Source organism: Onychostoma macrolepis, chromosome 18, assembly GCF_012432095.1.
Source record: "Onychostoma macrolepis isolate SWU-2019 chromosome 18, ASM1243209v1, whole genome shotgun sequence".
NCBI classification, from domain to species: domain Eukaryota; kingdom Metazoa; phylum Chordata; class Actinopteri; order Cypriniformes; family Cyprinidae; genus Onychostoma; species Onychostoma macrolepis.
Window position 1 is genome coordinate 17982661 of NC_081172.1, and position 21312 is coordinate 18003972.

Sequence of the window (21312 nt, forward strand, 5' to 3'; positions counted from 1 at the left end):
ACACATTGCTCCCTTATACCTACACGTTCTTTATAGGTACACTATAATTACAAAAATGTTACGCTGTAACTTCAGTTTACTTACACAGTTCTTTGCAGGTTGCATATCTGGTTGTTACCCCTTTATTACCCAAACGTAACACATTGCTCCCTTATACCTACACGTTCTTTATAGGTACACTATAAATACAAAAATGTACTCTGTAAATTCAGTATACTTATGTAGTTCTTTGCTGGTTGTAATCTAAAGCTTTACCGCTTTTTTATTAGTGTTGGCACACAGTGTTTTGATAGTGGACTTGTCAAAATACATTTTGAAAAGCAAAATGGGTGTTGGGTTGTCAACAGAAGTTGACATAGGTGGCTGCACACCTGGCTTTCTTTTGGGCAGAAAAGGATGGGGGGATTGAGGAAAATGGTCAGGGTCCTTTTCTGTTTTCCACCCACCAGAATGATTAGGGGCTGTCTCTAATGTACAGCCTTTTCCACGAGACCTTTGGCTCTGATTTCTGTAGCCTCTGGTGTTAGCCCTCCGACCATAACATCTCCCTCTACAAATTGGCACAGATGGCTCTGAGGTGCAGGGTGGCTCTGAGGGCTCCAATAGCTCTCCAACATCTTCAACACTAAAACAAAGAAGGTAAGTAAAACAGTAAGTTAGATGTTTTTGGCATTTCTTGATATGTTTAATTTTGGCTTGTATATTGTTAAAGGGTTAGTTCACCCAAAAATGAAAATTCTGTCATTAATTACTCACCCTCATGTCCTTCCAACCCCGTAAGACCTTCATTCATCTTCAGAGTACAAATTAAAATATTTTTGATGAAATCCCAGAGCTCTCTGAGCCTGCATAGACAGCAAGGGTACTACCACGGTCAAGGCACTGACACGCAGTAAGCACATTGGTAAAACAATCCATGTGACGACAGTGGTAATTTTACGAAGCTACAAGAATACTTTTTATGCACAAAGAAAACAAAAATAATTTGTTTTTGTTTAAAGTATTCTTGTAGCTTCGCTTCATTACGGCTGAACCACTGATGTCACCGTTTTACCGATGTCCTTACTGCGTGTCTGTGCCTTAATCTTGGTAGTACCCTTGCTGTCTATGCAGGGTCAGAGAGCTCTGGGATTTCATCTAAAATATGTTCATTTGTGCTCCGAACACAAATGAAGGTCTTACGTGTTTGGAACAACATATGGGTGAGTAATTAATGACAGAATTTTCATTTTTTGGGTGAACTATCCCCTTAACAACAACATATAGAAAGCAAAGCATATTTCATGACTACTTACATGTCCTGGGACAGATCTGTTCCTCCAAGAAAGTCAGCTTTGTCCCCTCTAGAACCTCTCCTTCTACAAATTGGCATGATGGCTCTGAGGTGCAGGGTGGCTCTGAGGGCTTCAATGGTTCTCTAACATATTCAACACTACATCAAAGAAGGTAAGTAAAACAGTAAGTAAAACGGTAAGTAAGTTAGATGTTTTTGGCACAAAAGCAATATAGAAATGACAAGAGTAAAAAGCGCGTCATGTGCTCACCCAGTCAGCAAACAAATTTGGCCCAGATTTGACATGCATCTGGCACAGCTGGCATTCCTCCGGCACTGGCATACAGCATGTGGGCCAAACATGGCCCGGGTTTGGCAGAGATGGTACCGGGTTTAAGACGGCACACAAGACATGGGCCAGATGTCAAATGCAGTATTTGGCCCAGATGTCAAATATAGATATGTGGGCCACATACGTATTGCCGATCTTGACCCATATTTAAAATCCATTTCAAATATTTTTGAGTAAAATGCCAATGTTTTCCCATACAGAAAGGTAATATATTCACATAAATGTGAAACTGTTAAATATATTTTTTAAATATATTTTTAAAATGCATAACATAAAGCTCATACTGTGTGTTATTATGTGTTTGTATGCAAAATTATATTCATGCCTCATGATATTATATAATATATGATATTATATAGCATATTATAGAATAATATATTCTGTTGTTTTATAGTTATATTCATATATTCATATATTCATCTGCCATTCATCCGGCACTGGCATGCAGCATGTGGGCCAAACATGGCCCGAGTTTGGCAGAGGTGGTACCAGGTTTAAGACGGCACACAAGACATGGGCCAGATGTCAAATGTAGTATTTGGCCCATATGTCAAATATGTGGGCCACATAAGTATTAACGATCTTGACCCACATTTAAAATCCATTTCAAATATTTTTGACTAAAATCCCAATGTTTTCCCATACAGAAAGGTAATATATTCACATATATGTGAAACACTGTTAAATATATTGAAATACATTTTGAAAATATATTTTTTAAAATGCATAACATAAAGTGTGTTTAATTGTGTTTACATGTGAAATTATATTCATGCCTCATATGATATTATATTATATGTTATATTATAGAATAGTATATCCTGTTGTTTTATTTATATACAACTGACTTCAAACAATGTTTTGCATTCACTGCTTTCATATTCTCATTCAATTTACAGTTTGATGTAGGCCTACTAAACAATACATGATGAAATTTCAGGACATTTTATTTGACTTTTGTACTATTTATGTAAATGCGTAACGCTGATGTGTTTTAGGCCATGTTGGCCAATCAGAAGCCTGACAAAGTTTCAAGTAGGCGGAGATAACAGCGCAGGCTCCGACGTCACAAGCCAAAAACTCTGGTTTTGCTGTCTACACCATAACACTGCAACCGGAGTTTTTTTAAATCTTCACCCTGGCAGGAGTTTTCAAAATGTTCGGTTTCAGTGACCTGGTGCAGTGTTTGCGTGAGGACGAACGGCCAAACTGCATTGAAAAAGCTGCTGTTTTGAAAATAACCGAGTTCGTGTGGACGGCCAATGAGTGCGTGCGTTGAGCATTCAAATCGCATTTAAACTGAAGCAGAGGAGGTTACCATGGTAACAGGGCTCAACTCACTCAGCTGACAAGTAGCCAGAAGCTGTCTCTCTGCTGTTTTCACTTTCAGGTAAGTTTAGTCCCTAAAGTTACACAAATAATACATACAACTGTTCCTGACACTTTCTTACATGTTACTGACACGTTTCTGTTGAATCTTTACTTTACAGGAGTGGTTTAGTGTCTTCATAAAGACCGTTAGCATCACAACCGTTAACTATGGAGGCTAACAATTAGAGGTAAGGTAACTTATACATTTGAGCTCTTATTAATGAATGTTTGAGCTTTTAAGCACCTTTTATGTGTAGATGAGCGGCTTTGATAGTTTTGTAAATGTTTTGCTGATACTTTATCAATAGATAAATGGAAGTCACTATAAGCTAATTCATTTAACCTAAAAGTCTGCACTGTGGGGGTCAATCGGTGACGTCACTTACATGAACTAATGGGCTGAAACTATTTCAAACACATTTTGAACTTTCATTGCAAATAAATATTGATAAATTGTACTGTGATTTCAGGAGCGTCAGAAAAAAATACTTAAAGCAGGGGAAGTTACAAGAAAATTTGTAATGAGAGCTGCTGACAGAGATACAGGAAACACAGGTGATCTGAGAAATCTTATTAAATAACTTTATATGAATTTTTCACAATATATTTCAACTATATCATCATGCATCTGTAAAACCTAAAAATATGAATTCTGGTATCTTAAGATTTTTTGTATGTTTTGTATATTATTATTATTATTATTATTATTATTGCATTTCACCTCTGCTGTAGTTTGTTTATTTCTAATAATCCTGACATTATATACTACATTTTGTTGGCGATGTGACATATTGTTCCTATTCTTCCATGCTGATGGCTGGAGCGGAGCGGATCTCCTGTGGAAGAACATCTCCAAAGCGCCATAAACCATCTGACTAGTAAGTAAAACCTCAAACATTCAAAAGTTTGTCGAATATTTAAAAAAATATATCAAATATTTCCCAGACAGCAAGCAGGGTCGGCCCAGATCCGGCCCACATCTGGCCCGCATGGATTTCACACGTGCCAGATGTGGGCCGGATCTGGGCCGACACTATGTTGCTGTCTGGGTTCCTGTATGTCCTACAAGGCCATCTTGTTTAACTCTGCTCTGAGGACACTTCATACAGGACACAACAACCTACAGAGGGGTCAATCATAATTCAAAAAAGACACAGATGAACACACCTCACTTCAAACTGTAACAGTCTGTATATTATTTTCTAAACTTTAAATGTAGTGAAATTTTTGTTCAAGCAGACTTTATTGCTCGTGGAAACCTCACGCGAGCCTGAAAGATACTTAAAACTTAAAATATTATTTGCACTCTTGAAGACTGTTCACCAAAGACTAAATTTCAGTCCAGAAGAATTTTCTGCACACTTCACCACCGAAGCCAAAATGAGCATTGTGAACGTAAGAGCCTCACACTACATTGTTTGTTTGAATTGTATTTCAGGGCAGTTCGTGAAGACGGATAACCTGGACAGAAGTCGGTTCCAGATCCAGGCTCCACACCAGACTTCTCACTCACAAGGATTGCTGTCTACTAGATATGTGTACTCTTCAGACTTAGGTTCATGCAGATATTATTCAGGGACATGAACACTTGAATACTGCAAAAATAGAGAAACTACCTTATATAAGAATTTTGTGTTAATTGCGTGAACATTAAACAAATATTTATTTATTTTACTGTTTTTTGTTTTGTATTCCAAAGCACCTAAAAGCCAATTCACACTGCCATACTCCAACAGGGTGAACACACTGACCAAGCAAAACAAATAAGCATGTTTTTATAGTTTTTGTGAAAGTGTGAACTGACAATGCTGTATGTTAGGTGTGAGATTCATTCAACTTGGTTTGCTGATTAAACATGATTAAATATTTGTTCAGAATATTGTCGTTGTTGTATGGGTAATCTTAAGGTTATGGTCATACAGGACCTCAGATCCCACATAGCAATTTTTCTCTGGCCCAGCTCTGGCCCACACAATCAGCTTTTGCTTGGCCCACATACCGCAATGACTTACGGTCCTAGTGTGTACCAGGTCTGGATTCCAGACAAGGGCCACACATGGGCCAGAACTGGCCCAATTCAGGGCAAGTTATGGGTAATTAACTTGGCTGAGACTTGGGCCAGTTATGGCCCATGTGTGGCCCTTATCTGGAATCCAGACCTGGTACACACTAGGATCTGGGCCAACACTATGTTGCTGTCTGGGCCATAATAGGGCCAGCTATGGTCATACAGGTATGATCCCACATAGCAATTTTTCTCTGGCCCAGCTCTGGCCCACACAATCAGCTTTTGCTTGGCCCATATACCGCAATGAATTACGGTCCTAGTGTGGACCAGGTCTGGATTCCAGACAAGGGCCACACATGGGCCATAACTGGTCCAGTTCAGGGCCAGTTATGGGTAATTAACTTGGCTGAGACTTGGGCCAGTTCTGGCCCATGTGTGGCCCTTGTCTGGAATCCAGACTTGGTACACACTAGGACCGTAAGTCATTGCGGTATGTGGGCCAAGCAAAAGCTGATTGTGTGGGCCGGAGCTGGGCCAAAGAAAAATTGCTATGTGGGCAGGTTCATTCTATGTTTGCTTTGTTTATTCTCTAACTCTAAAGCAAAGCATATTTCATGAATATATACTTACATGTCCTGAAACAGATCTATTCCTTCAAAAAAGTTGGCTTCGTCCCCACTAGAAATGGAATCTGGAGCAGATGAGCATTCGGAGTGTTCCTCGTCATCGGACGTGAGTAGTAACTCCAAAACCTCCGCGTCCATGTATTCATTTTTCTTAGACAGTGATGAGTACACTGTAAAAAAAATTCCATAAAATTTATGGTAAAAAAACGGCAGCTGTGGTAGCTGGAATTCTACCATAAAAAAAATACGGAAACAACATTTTAGGTTTTACGGGTTTAACTTCAATTTACATTTAAATACCATAATTTCATTATCTGATATAATGTTAATATACCAACCTATTAATGTACTGAAATCTGTTTGTAATCCTTTGTAATACACTGATAACCACCAAATGCAGGTGGTGATGAGAAAGTCACATGATGAACCAAAGCCCATCACAAGCAGCTTTTAAATAATAACATATATAGAAGGTGCACAGTGTCATTCACACAAACACTAAACACCATCATGGTGAGACTCATTAAACTGAAATATGCAATAAACATTAATTTAACAACATTAGATGTAACATACAACCCTAATAAATATAACTGAAAACTAAGAAGAAACCTAGTTATTTCAAAGAAAAAACATCAAATTCAAACAACATCAGTCAGTTTACAGTTTTTCCCTGTAAATTTTACAGGAACTTACCATTAACCATTTAACAGGTTTTTACTGTAGCATTTTCATAGTTTTTTACTGTTAATTATTTACGGTTATTTTTTTACAGTGTAGAACGCAGTAGAGTAGTATGTACAGCAAATAAAAGTTAAATGTTGCGGCTTGTGACGTCATCACATGCAACAAACCTTGGTGTCATAATGCACAGAACGTGAATACGTCATAGTAGTCATAAGAAAAGGTAACTAGCAACCGCTAGCAAACTCAGATCTATATAACGTGTGCAAAGACGTGCAATGTTTTTTGTGTGTGTTTTTTATTGTAAACGCAATTTGTGCAGACTCATTATAGGGTGAAAACAACGCAACAGGAGCATGTTGTATGCTTGATCTGAATGTGTAACGTCTCTGATTTTGTATGCAAAAATAATTATTGAGCTACCCATTTGGTTCACGGCTGTGCCCGTCAGTTTTATAGGATTAATTAACGACAACAGCCATCATAAAAGTTGCTAGGCAATTCATTCAAAAGTACAAAGACAGTGCTCTGAGATACAGCATTGGATTTACATAAATATGATGAGATTTTGCTAAAACTATTTACACTGGAACAAATAATAGATTAATGAGACCAAAGACTGCCCATTATATTTACCCAAAATTAATTATATATTTTGTTTAACCACTATAAAGACATAAGAGCCAGAAGAAAATTCCAGAAGATCTGGCCGAGGTGAGGTGGTCTCTCCACGGGTTTATGAGCGCTGAGCGGCCGCTGACACCCTGGAGCTAACTTCTCCAAAAACAAAGCAAATTTTCAAATAGATGTTATCTTTCTTAACAAACTGCATATTTGAAGTCCAAACAAGTACATTGTCGCCTAAAAAAACTCTTAAAACTACATTCTGTAAGGTATCTGTCACGTTACGCTGCCGGAAGGTACACGGAACTGTGGATAATCAAAATCATCTTTAATTCAGACCAACACAGCAGGTAATATCCCACAGGGAACAGAAGGAAGACACACGTACATCACTTGTAGACCCGACAAACACTAACTGAACGGACTGGGGCATTTATACACAGGATAACGAGGGACTAAAGAGACACACCTGGGATCAAATTTACAATTAACACAAGGGAGAAACTGGGTCACAGAACACATGGGGAGCAAAACACAACAAAAACAGGCCCAAAATCCTGACAGTATCAGAGCGAATCAGACAATTTAAGATTCGATCAGATTGGTGTTTCAACAACCCGAGGAGCCGAATTCCACAAAGAGGCCCAAGACAACGCCATAAATCTGTCCACGATACCCTGGCACCACAAGTCTGAAGCAAGCCTAACCAACCGACTTTTCGACAGAACAGCTTGCAACATTAACACAAAAGAACACTTATTGATAATCCCAGCTAAGGAAGGAGATTGTCAAATTTGGGGCAAGAGACCAAGATCGATGGTCAAAGACACAGCACATCATGACCATCACATGAGGAAAATCAATAGTAGAGACTTTGTTGGGTGGGTTTGGACCATGTGACTGATAAGATAACGTGTTGACATTCCCTTAACAGGATGACTCAATGTCTCCTGTTTTGGGCACAGAGCAAACTCCTATCATTATGAGTGGTTCATGTGCTGGGCATATTGAACTAGAGATTGGACATGTTGTCCAGAGACAATGTAGTTCCGGGGGAATGGAGACTACATCCCCAGGTGGTTCAAATGATTCGGCTTGTCTTCGGCAAGGCAGAGGTGGACCTATTCGTCTCCAAAGACAATTATCACTGCCCTATTTATTTTTCAAGACAACAGAATGCTATGGCCCACAATTGGCCCAACACCCATTTATATGCCTTCCCTTCGATTGCCCTGCTTCCTCAGGTTATCAGGTGGGTCAGGGAAACACAATGCTCTCTCCTCCTTGTAGCCCCACTCTGGAGGAACCAGACTTGGTTCCCAGAGTTGATTCAGCTGCTGTCTTCAGCACCGTGGCCAATACCACTGAGAAGATACCTTCTCTCACAAGCAAAGGGCAAAATTTGGCAACCCCAGCTGCAGCTGTTCTTCTTCAGGAGTTGTTGGAAAAGGGACGTACCCCTTCCACACTCAAAGTTTAGGCAGCCATCACGGCGAATCATTAGCTCGTGGCTGGCTGATTAATCAGCAGAAATGACCTGGATTTTAAATTCCTAAGGGGAGCATGGAGACTGAACCTGCCTCGCCCTAGAACTGTGCCTACATGGGAATTGTCTATAGTCCTAAGGGCCCTCCCTTTGAGCTGCTTCAAATGGTTGAACTGCATCCCATGTCATTCATTTTATTATTTTTTTCTTGTTATATTATTTATCATGAATAGATTGAGGAATACAAAGGAAGTTTATGTCTAACTTTAAAAAATGAAGGAGGGAGAGGGTAGTGAATAATGTCCTGGGTCGCTAAAGACCTGATATATGCATTTAAGAGGTTAAGCCTCATGTGTTTTGCAGGCTCCATCCTCTCTTCCAGGACTTGTATGGTTTAGGGGTCCCCCCTTAGTAAAAAAACACATCCAACAACCAGCACCTGGTTATTTTAGGCAATTTCCCCGGGAAGTGGCACGTCTGGTCACCTTCTGTTATATACGGCAAAACACAACCCCACCCAAACCCCTCCACCTGCCTGGGGACACACCACAACTGTGCACAGGTGTTCTCCATTTAGCTATTTATAACTTTTTACATGAAACATTACATCTCCGTTGATCATTGTAATTAAATTCTGTACAACAAAACATCAAAAGAAAGGGTAGAAGTTCTCCTTTTTTCACAATACTCTCATATTATTGCTCAGATCATCATAACTGATCTCACAGGGAATGTTGTATTGAAAATAAAGTTAGCAACCACATGCCTAGCATGAGGTCATGCATTGTGTATGACATCAATGGGGGTTTTCTTGAATTTCCCACGTTTTACAACAGCAGTATACAGTGTATGAAATCACTAGGTCATAGATAAAATCAGCTTAAATCGGCTCAGATTTCATTTGAGCTGGTAAAAACTTGGCATCTCAAGAGTGAGAATGAAGTGATATTTCACCAAAAATAAAAAATAAAATAAAATAAATAAATAAATGTGCTGTTGATTTAGTTACTGTGTAATTAAGCAGAGTAAGTACTTTCAAGTTGTAAAGAATTTTTGGAGAGTATGTTTGCAAAAAAAATGTAATAAATGAAAAATAAATAAATAAGACTATGTTTAATGTATTTTGTTTAATATTTTGTTAAAAAAAAAAATACCATGGAGTTGAAAAGCAACAGCAGAATACAAATGTTTTTGTGAATTAAAAAATGTTGAGGTTGTGCTTATGGATTTGGGAAGTAAACAAAAAGTAATCCAGTCCTTGGAGTAAACAAACAAAAAAAAAGGTTGAGCACCACTGGGTAAGTGGATCTATGGGATGCATCAGTGACCTTCATGGCCCTAGGCACAGCTGGTCATGTCTCAAACACCTATCATGAGAACCATACAATAAAATGAATAAGAACAAAGTTCAAACTGACAACTCACTTTCTATAAAATTTGGTCATATGATGATTTAAATGGTTACCAAACAAATAAATGGATTAAAAGAAAATTCACCCCTAAAATATTCTGGGTAATTTATCCCTTTAGGAAACCAAGAGTATATTCTTGTTGCAGTGATCATATAGTTTACAAATGTGCATCTGTTTGTGTTTTGGGTTTAGCAACCATCGGTGGCTGAGCCAAGATAGATGTTTCCTGTAATAACAGATACAATGCAAAATTCACAAAGGCAGCTGGTGCAAGACTCTACAATGACTTTTTGAAAACTTTTTGAAGACTCTACAATGACTTTTTGAAAACATCAAAAGTTTATTGACAAAACTGGTAAAAGCTCTGACACACCAAATTGACATCAAAGAACCGGCAACAACAAAAGCCAATTATGTTGTTGCCTTACATTGCTTTAGTTTGGGCCAAAAATGTGCGTTTGAACACAAAGCAAAGATTACAGCCAAAGGGCAACTAGCATGTTCTACATCTGCATGAAAGGGAATAATTCTGCATACCAGGTAAATATACAAGACATAAATAAAGCAGCATCTGCTCCACAGCTGAATTAACATGCTCAGTCATTCAGCCAAAAAGCAGCCACCCTTTGTCTTTGGTGCCAACTATTTGGAACACAAAAACTAGGCCAACTAGGCTCATCATCAGCTTTGACTTTGACCAATGGCAAATTGACAGCCTGGTACGTATGAAGGACCAAACCTGCAGACATTAAAAATAAATGTATAAAATAAATATAGAGATAGATGAACCTAAAATGTAATAATAGGAAAATAGAGTAATAAATGATTTTATTAAACAAATATAATTCATTTGTAATAATATTTAATCCAGAATTAATTTTATTACCCTTTTTGTTTACTTATTATTATATTTATATATATATTATATTATTTATTTTTAAATTATTTTATATTTATTATTTATTTTATATTTGTTTATTCCCACATGTATTTATTTTCAATTTATTTTTTTTATGTGTTTATTTATTTTTATTTCATTTGTTTGTTTATTTCAAGTGTCAGCTCTAACTAAGCAATAGAAATAGTAGTTTATACGGGATGTGGAAGATCAACTGGAGAGTTAATTTTATCAATTCTCATTATGATATTGAATTCTTTTATAGCGACCATAGTTTTCCAGAAATAGAAGCACAAAACTGAAGCCAGTTACTTGTGTGATTCTTCCTCACAGCATCAAAATCAAACCCAGAATCATCACGAGCGTCATCAGATTCTAGGCTGATGACACCCAGTGGATGGCAGGCTTCTACACTAATGCCAGTTTGTTTTGTAGTCACTGAGAACATCTTGATTTGGGTTGCATTTCCCAATCAACCAATGGCTTCTATGAAGAACAGAACAAGCAGGGCTGCGTTTCCAAAAAGCAGTGTGAGCCAGAGTAGGAATAGAGACCTTTGACCTTTTATAATAAACTATATACTCACAATGCTTTTGGAAGTCAAGATTTTCTCTGTCATCAGACTAGAATCTCATTGACTACAGTACATTGATGGTTCCTGGCTTAATGATGAAACTGTGAGGATAAGTAGCTATGGAGTCCCGCACATGACATGCAGAAAAAAAATAGTAGGCTAAATCGTGTGCGCGATTTACTATTTCGTTCTCTCGATTTATAAATTGTGCACACGATTTACTAATTCGTTCCCTCGATTTGCTAAATTGTGCACGCGATTTATAAATCGAGGGAACGTTTTAGTAAATCGTGCGCACAACAGTGTTAATTTTGTCGACGAAGACGAAAAATATTCGTCAACGAACCTTTTTTCTGTGACTAAGACGAGACGTTGACGAGCTAAAATTAATATCTGATGATAAAAACTATGACGAAATTTATGCCGCATCTTCATTAACAAGACGAGACGGGACTAAAATGTTATTTGAGGACTACAGGACATTCAAAACACATCCTATAGGCTAAGTTAACTGTATTGTCTTTCAAAATGTGCGTCTCTGTCATTGGATTGCAATCAGATGAGGGGCGTTTATATCTAGTCTCAGTATGGCAGCCGCAGCGGACGGATAGGCTACCAAAACGCCAACTAGCGATCTGAAACAATGGCCTCAGCACCTGAAGGGTTTTTTTTTAGGGATAGAGTGACCAGACGTCCCGTTTTTCCCGGGAGTCACAGTTCGTTCTCGATTAACTTAAAGTTAGTGAAGGCGGGATAGGTGGAATCGCGCTGATAGAAGTGCTCTCTCGCGTGCACGCTCCACTTCTTCAGTTCTCATACAGCGCCTATGATCAGTTCTCGGTGCTTAAATACACACACAGCAGTTCAAATATCTATTGTGTAAAGTATCTCACGTAAATACAGTCAGTTATGGCTTAAGTGAGCGTAAACAGGTGGGTGAAAACTGAATGTGTGTCAGTATTACATGCATGCCTTCCACCTTAAAGGGACAGCATTCCTATCCGTGTCATAAATGTTAACCAACAAAAGATGTTAAATAAATGTATAATTAAGTAAAGCTACTGTATCTGAAAAATGAGTTTAATTTGTATCTCTACCAAAAAATGAAAATTTATTCCAGTTTTTCCAAATTCAATCCTTGATTCAAATTTCTCATTAGCTTAATTGATTTGATCTAAAGAGAGAAGAATTGATGCCTATTTTTGTTTGAATACTACATATAAAATAGCTACCAAAATAAATGTTGTTAACGGCACTTTGACTAAAAGTTGACAAAAATACAATGAATTTTCGTCGACTAAAACTAGACTAAAACTATGAAAGACTCAAATGACTAAAATGTGACTAAGACTATTAAGCATTTTCGTCTCAAGATAAAGACTAAGACTAAATCAAAAATGCCTGCCAAAATTAACACTGGCGCACAATTTATTATTTTTTCTCGCATGTCATGTGCGGGGCTCCTTACGTAGCTGAATTCAGTCGCTATAAAATAATTCAACCTAATAATATGAATATGAAAATATCTTGAAAGTCTCCAGTTGATGTGACACATTCTGTAGCAAACTCTGATCTCTAGCGCTAGCTTAATCTGTATGGAATAAAATCACTGTCAAAAATAATCATACGTAATTCAAAATATTTGTGTGTAATTTTAATATACTCATGCGTAAATTAAAACTATTGTATGTAATTCTGTTTTTTGTCAGAGTTGGATTCCAAAATTTACGGCCACGACAGTTTACAGATATGAGATTTTGTGTGTTTGTTAGAATACAACTCCAGGTAAGTGTTTTTTTTTTTTTTCAAATTTGGACATGTTTAAGGGTTAGTTATCACTAATAACAGAGAGGAGTAATATTACAGAGATAGTATAACTATAGTAGGTAAGATTAGCTCTCAGAGTACATGTAGGTGCGTAAAGAATACAGCTGTTTAGGAGGTCTGTAGCCTGTAGCGCGATGAGATAGGCCTACATAAAAGAATTAGAAATTTTAAGTGTTGACTTACTAACAGCTGTGTACATGCACTGTAATACACAGGTCATGTAATATAAGTGTTCACTGTTTAAGTGTTGAAGTCATATAATTGTTCATCAGGTTCCATTAGGTGACATCTTGCACACAGCCCAGAATCTGGTGTCGATGTTGACCAACTCCTTTAGTGTTGGACAACATAAAGTGGGGAAACAGTCCAATATCAGTGGATAGTCAGCACAAGAAAGAAGGTCAAAGTCAAATGGGCAGTCAATGCAGCAGGAAATGGCTAGGTGTGAGATTCACTGTAATTGTTGTTTTAATAAACTTGTGTGCGTGTGTACAGTATAAAAAACATTACATCACATATAAGTGTGCTGAATGTTCTGAACTGGCTCGAAAATCAAAATGAAATCCTTTTTAGGTCATTTCCTGGATTTTTCAGAAAGGAAGTAAGGGGTTAAAAACGTTTTGGACAATATAAACAGCCAGAGAAAAGCTTTTTGATGGGTTTTTTTTCCCCTTCTTGACCAACAATATGAGAAAACGCCCAAAGGAGAGACAGAATTACAACTTACACTTGCAGGACTTGGGAGAAAATCATTAACTATAACCGAAAACATGACTCATTCAGAGGTAAGATCTATAATGTTATTTTTCTTGTTTTTTTATGTTGGGTGAATTTCCTTTTACTCTGCCTTTGATAATTAAGCTATCAGAGGTGCTTGTTAATGCATATCCAAAACTGGCAAAAATCTGTTTCAATCAATTTTTTCCCTAACCTCTTAAGACTTATGTGAACTGAAATCATACATGTTTATAGATAGTGGATGGATTTTATCTGTTAAGGATTTTTGGTGGATTGTCTATTTATATATTCTGTTATATAAGTTGAATTGTAGGTGGAGGTGGGCAACGGAAATTGACTGTCATCCCTCCTGACCCTGATGGGTATAATGGACAGCAATGAAAAACCGTGAGCAGCAATGGAAAGTGCGCAATGTATGTAGTTCCTCTGCAAGAGCAAGTTGTCACAACTCCATTACCACCTGATGCAAGGGAATTTGAAAAAATGCCCATCACACGCAGACGGCAACGCAATCGGGTGAACAGTTAATGGTTAATTCAGTGACTTTATGAGAAGGATTACAATGAAATCTCAGAACATGCACAATTACATTTCAAACATATTTCATTTAAACTTAATTTACAGTCACTCTCTGGAGCCAGAGTTCTATTATGTTGTCCACAAGGGGGAAGCCAGAGTCCTGTATGCGGGCGGGTACACGCAGGTGAAATGCTAATATTTGATGTAATGGGTGGAATATTTATGTGTAGGGTGTGGTGCGGGCTGGATGGTGACACGCATGGGCAGGTTGCGGGTCCAATAACCAAGACTATTTCGACTTGGTCCAGTACACGCCGAGCAATGTAGCCAATCACGCTGCCACTGATTGACAGCTGTAGTGATTATATTAAAGGGGGGAACTCTTTGCTTGCTTTCTGTATTTAATCTATTCACAATTTGAATAAAAGTTTTAATAAATGAGTTTTGTCTACCTCACAAAGGAGATTTAATGCAGGTGCGGTTTTGGTCCCAGTTTTTATGTCAAATGGGTCGGGTATGGGATTAAATTAGTGTTGCTGTCAGATAACGTGTCGGGTGTTTTGTTAATAACTGGGATTGTGGGAAGATCATTTCATCAGCCAGGAAAGGTGAATGAAAATGCCTCTCTGTGATGTTACCACAAGGCATTGCTTACTTACAGATCTCAGGCTTCTGGAGGGGATGTAGATTCGTAAGAGTGAGGAGAAAGTAGGAGGATGCTGAGCCTGTGGCTGTTCTGTACGCAAACATCATGTCTTGAACTTGATGCGAGCCGCCAGAGTTCAGCCAGAAGAGCATTGCAATAGTCCAGCCTAGAAGTGACAAGGGCCTGGGCAAGAAGTTGTGCAGCATGCTCTATTTGGAAGGGCCTGATCCTCCTGATGTTGTGCAATGCAAACCTGCATGATCAAGCTGTCTTGAAGCTCAGCTGGTCACCAAAGAATGATTTGTGATGAACCAATGCAGGATGATGAAATCATGCCGTAGAGTCGGAGTGCCAGGGAAAACAAGAAGCCGTCTTTACCAGGTTGAGCTGCAGGAGATGTTCCTTCATCCATGCTTAGATGTTTGCCAGGCAGCCTGAGATCAATGCAGAAACTATTAGATTTTTTGGTTAAAATTAATGATAGAGCTGTGTGTCATAAGCATAGCAATGGTAGAAGAAACCTTGTGCTTGTATAATGGGTCCCAGTGATGTAGTGTATATGATGAAGAGGAGGGGTCCAAGAACTGATCCCTGAGGAAACCCTGTGACCAGTTGATGTTCTTTGGATACCTCTCCTCCCCAGGAAACCCTGAAAGACCTACCTGTGAGATAAGATTCCAGGGATCTCCAGTGGGAGGTCCTAAAAGTATCTGTTGTCTATAGCCCTTTTGTCTTCAGGTATAAAATTCTATCCCACAGACAGAACTTTGGGAGAAGCTAAGATTCATACAAGGGTTAAGATTGTTTGAAGGAAGACATGCTAACATCATTACTGAAGAACTGCTACACTACCATCTTCAATAAATCCTTCTCCCCACAAAAATTTTGGTCAAGCCTTAATTTTTTGTATTAGAGAAATCTAGTACATCTGTGAGCCACCCAAAAGACTTCCCAGCAAAAATACAGTAAATATGATGATACATGGGGCAACTTTTTAGGTTAGAAGGGGTAGTATGCACTGGCCTGTCTAGACAGATATTGTCTTGACAAGAAGGTAAAGTGGATCATAAAGTGTCAGTTGCTGTATATACATCCAGAGAAGAAAAATGGGTGTTTGAGGGAAGAGAGGATGACAGAGGAAAGATGGTAGGGTTAAAGGGAGCATAGGTTTTGCCTAAAAGTAACTGGTAGAGGAATCAGAGGCACACAGGCAGTAATATGTAGGTTAAATGTAATAAAGAAATTATCAGAGATGTCTAGAGGTTTTACCAAATCTTGTCTGTGATACAATTGCATGTGTAAATTAAGTCAAGCTGGTTGCCTGATTTGTTAGTGCTTGTGGTGGTTACTCCGGACTGAGAAGCAATGGCCGGAATGAAGTCTGTTGTTGACAGCTGACTGACAATTCCAGAGACCCACAGAAAATGATTAGTTTAGCAAGAAAAGTTTAGCAAGATTGCGTTTCCGTCTGCGTGTGATGTTAAAGCATTGTTGAGAGAGAACAAGAATGTATTGGAAACATACTACCGCCTACCTGACTCTGCCTGAGAGGTAAGGAAAAATACACTTACTTCAGATTATTTATTTTTTATATATCTCTGAAATATATGATTGTATTCTTGAAAACAATATTTTACTTGTACTATTGAATAAAATATTAGTTAAACTGATGTGTGGTGGGTGTTCTGGCACAATATGGTTGCTGTCACATCATCCAGGTGGATGCTGCATATTGGTGGTGGTTGAGGAGATTCCCCCTTCCATGCGCTTTGAGTACTCAGAAAAGCGCTACATAAATGTAACAAATTATTAATTAATTAAAACAATCTTTTATTGTACTATTGAATAAAATATTAGTTAATTATCAAAGAAAGAAAAAATGAATAGGCATAATATGGACTATTGTAAATGATGTGATACTGGGATGCGCAGATACTGTTATTTCCTTCTCACATTGCTGATTTCACCATTAACTCTTCAGCTGAACAGTTTATGTTGTTGTATATGGTATCACTGTAATCCTTGACCACCTTTTCTGTGTTATCACGTATGGTTCAGGAGATATGACACAAAATACATAATTTGGTTATGGCGGAAAGTAAAATGGTCACCACGGCAACCACAAGGTGTTTTTGCGATGGCTCCATTTCTGAAAATGTTCAGGGCCCTAACCTGTACAATTGTGCCAAGTTTCATGCTTTCACGAAAAAAGTGAACATATCAGCTCAAATTTTGCACATTTCACCTGGACTAGGAGGAGTACAAAAAAAGTTTAATTTTACCTGCATTTGTAATCTTATGAAATGTTGTACAGTAAATAACAAAAAGCATTGTTTATCACATAGTACATCACAATTGAGTTACTCTGTATATATTTTAATATTGTTTAGTGTTTTAAACAAATATTTATTGATGAAACCATTAAATTGCCTTTAGAGCCATTGTTTTACACTCCACTATGAGAGTTGTTCCAATGCTTGATCAGCTGCGAAAAGGCCTGCAGCTCTACGATCTCCAGAAAGTCATGGAAATGCATCCAGACTTATGTCTACCACTGTTTGTCCCAGGGGAAAAAGATGACAGGGTAAACCATTGTGGTTCTTATTGTGTTTTCATAGTGAGGACATGTTAAATGTGACTTGCATATAGAAATGCTAACACTATCTATTTTATTTAAGGTGGATGCAGGCTTCATTCTGGAGAATTGCCACCATGTCTTTAGTGACAAAGGTTCTGTGAAATACACCAAAGTAAATGTAATTAACTTTTTACAGGATTTCCTAAAGGAAGTTGAGGATTGTGGTATGCATTATCATAACATTATTTAAATGTACATACTTAAAGTTCTCGGTCACATCCCCATTTGATAATGTTTAAATGTATTTGATGGGGAAAGCATGTTGAAACAGCAACTTTCAGCTTCTCTTTGAGTCACTGTTTATTGGCATAAGTAAAACTGTTCCTTTGACAATATTTGTTGAAAGAATTTTCATGTCAAAGAAACAATACAAAATCATTAACTGTTCTGAATTTATTTACAAATTACTTTTCATACAATTAATTCATTGTGCTGCTTTGTGCTACAGTTGCAATTTTCAAAATATGTACACAATTTGCAAAATAAATGTTTACAACGGTCTCACACAGGTGTTTGTGTATTTTAAAGACTTTCAAAATATTGAACAAAAGATATGTAAAATCTCTGCCATAACAGTCAGATGTTGCAAGAGGATTAAAGATGGATTTCACTGTTTCCATCAGAGCAGGAGTGAGTGGGCACTCAATTTCCAGAACATAAACTCCAACATTATCTTCTGTCACACTATCAAACGTCTCCCAGTCTGTTCCAAACAGTTCTAAATTCTTAAATGAAATAAAAACAAATTACTTCCTGCATCATGCAAAAGCACAATTTGACAGTATGGCATAGAAAATCAATAAAAAAAACAAACAAACCTGAAAATTCTCTTCATTGTCACCAGATGAGTTGTGCATGTGTCCCATTATCCACATCTGGTTAGGGGTAAGCCCATTTTCAGACCGTAACGGATGATTGATGATTTTCAGAAAAAGTGTGGAGGTCAAGCTTCAGATGTGGGAAGAACACATAATGTGCACAAAACACATGAAGGGAATCTGACAAGTCCAACAAGCCATCTTCCACAAGGCTGTGAAGTATTTCGTAATACAGGTGAGTTACACTGACCCAGACGTATCGCCACAGGCATTCGATTCTAGATAATACAAAATGTATCGATTAAAAATTATAAATTAAAAGATAGTGTGACATCCTAACTTGTTTATTACCTCTGATTATGTACGCTTTTCCCGGCAATGAAGCTTCCTCTTCCTGTCCCTTTCACACGAAACATGTTTTCTGCAATTGCCACACCTTCATCACCCCGGACCCTAAAATGGAGGGGTGGAGGGAGAGGTTAAATCTGCTTGACTGCCATAATGTTAAGAAAATACAAATAAACATGTTTACTCATCAGTCCTTCCCGAACTTATAACAGAAGCGTCCTTCTCGGGTCAAAATGACCCGAGGGCTAAAAATGGCACACATTTTTTTGGGGGGTCCAGAAATCTTATATTGTTCTATTTTTATTTATTTCTGGTGATTTTTATTATATTTACCTTTTATTCTAGATATTTTTTAAGAAAATATAAGTGAATAAGCAGTTTTTCATCAAAAAATCACCAAAAAAACAAACAATTTCTGTCCTGTTTTATAAATATATAAGTTTTATAAATATATAATATATTTTAAAAAATATAAATATGATATAAACTCATTGGTCAATATCACTCAAATTCAAAAAAGTCAAAAAAATAAAAATAAAAAAATGGAAAAATGACAGTCATATTCCAGCAGAAACATGAAACCTTATAATATGTTCTATTGGAGTGTGTGTACCGTGTGTGTGTGTGTGTGTGTTTTCATTTTGTCACTTGCATTGTGTCCATTCTCTCAGTGTGGATGTCCTTTGTCCACATGTGTGCATTCAATAGACAATAATACAGTTGCATCTCAATAAATTAGAATGTTGTGGAAAAGTTCATTTATTTCAGTAATTCAACTCAAATTGTGAAACTCGTGTATTAAATAAATTCAGTGCACACAGACTGAAGTAGTTTAAGTCTTTGGTTCTTGTAATTGTGATGATTTTGGCTCACATTTAACAAAAACCCACCAATTCTCAACAAATTAGAATATGATGACATGCCAGTCAGCTAATCAACTCAAAACACCTGCAAAGGTTTCCTGAGCCTTCAAAATGGTCTCTCAGTTTGGTTCACTAGGCTACACAATCATGGGGAAGACTGCTGATCTGACAGTTGTCCAGAAGACAATCACTGACAATTCTCCAGGAGGTCACAGCTTTCCAACAAACATCTCAATGCTTATACTGGAAATGAGGTTGCCCCACCTTTCCCCCACAAGAATCTTTTCACATTAAAAACATCAAAGCTACAGAAATTTAGTCACCGAATGCAATTAAATCATTTCTCATAAATTAAATGCAAATATTAATGCAATTAACACATTTCTCAGAAATTAAATGTAAATATTAATGCAATTAACACATTTCTCAGAAATTATAAAGAATCAACATCAAAAGTATGTGTACTTTTGATAGTACACATATTTTTCTAAAATATTTTACTATCATAAAACAATTCCTCCAATTCACATCAGCATCTGCTTGTGACTGAGCTACAGTCATGTTGTCCATGCAGTGCTGTGTCTGGCAAGGTGTGAATGGCTTCTTCCTTATTTCCTTTCAACAGTGCCAATTGGCTTTCTAAACTGCGTATCTTCTTAAGCAAATCACGATAGCCAATCTTTCTTTTGTGTGAAAAGTGACACCGTCTTGCCTCGTGTCCCATCCTTCCACAAGCAAAACAAACAACTTCCTGAGCTTTCCTACCTTTCTCCAAACAGTGCCTTGCTATGTGACAACCCATTCTCACACCCAACTCGTCACATATTGAAGCTTGGTCAGGACCACTTGGCGTCGCTTTTTGACGCTCAAGGTACCCCTTAGCGTCATTTTTCGACTTGCAGGGTCCTCCGTTGTTTTAAATAGGAAACCCTTAGCGTCAATATGCCGACGCCATACTGGGAATTTTATCGTCATAATTAAATTATATATTGGGTAATAACATTGCCATTATTGCATATATGTTGGGGTGTGATTTTTCAATGTAAACAGCCACAACAGTTTTATTTATATTACATTATTTACACATTATGAGCACATAACCCAACCCCTGCCCCTAAACCTACCATTTGTCAATAAAACACAAGATATAACAGGCAGACACAACTACCGTCATAATTTATTAAAAAAATATTAATATTCCAAGTCTTCTGAGGCAAAACATTTGATTTGTGAGAGGAGTAGACGCGATCGCCTTCTCCGTCCGCCGTTAAGCTCATCCTGTATGCTGCAGTCTGTGCGCGAATTCAAAAAATGCCGCCAGAAGAAGCCTTGGTTGTGAAATGCTATTGGCTCTTGTGTGTCTCGTGACCGATTGTGTTTTGCTGTTCTGACAGGCTATTGGCTCTTCTGTGTCTCGTGACCGATTGCGTCATGCTATGGGACGGGAGTATCTTTTTGAATGAGATGTGAGTGTGTTAACGGAGTGGGATCATTTTCAGCGATTAAAACCTTATGTTTTGCTCTCTTCTTCTCATAAAGACTTCGTATGGCTTCAGAAGACCTGGAATGCAGCACAACTTGTTTGTAATGTTTTTATACTGCTTGTT

At 37.7% G+C, this 21312-nt stretch overlaps 1 protein-coding gene and 1 long non-coding RNA gene across 3 annotated transcripts in view; one reads left to right on the forward strand and one right to left on the reverse strand.

The window, feature by feature from the left end:
* The first annotated feature begins 2616 nt into the window (after window positions 1–2616).
* Window positions 2617–3561, forward strand: LOC131524888 (uncharacterized). The gene is made up of 3 exons (XR_009267097.1): window positions 2617–3015; window positions 3116–3184; window positions 3467–3561. It is a non-coding gene; the product is annotated as an uncharacterized LOC131524888 (long non-coding RNA).
* A 14468-nt stretch (window positions 3562–18029) lies between these two features.
* lekr1 (leucine, glutamate and lysine rich 1) overlaps window positions 18030–21312 on the reverse strand; it is a 126198-nt gene continuing 122915 nt past the window's right edge. Inside the window, exons 13-15 of one of the 2 annotated variants that reach the window (XR_009267106.1) lie at window positions 18846–18947; window positions 18495–18706; window positions 18030–18401 (exon numbers count right to left, since the gene is read on the reverse strand). The gene's annotated coding sequence lies outside the window, so the exon portion shown is untranslated. Of the gene's footprint in view, window positions 18402–18494; window positions 18773–18845; window positions 18948–21312 lie in introns of both variants that reach the window. The other variant, XR_009267105.1, reaches the window with a different exon arrangement.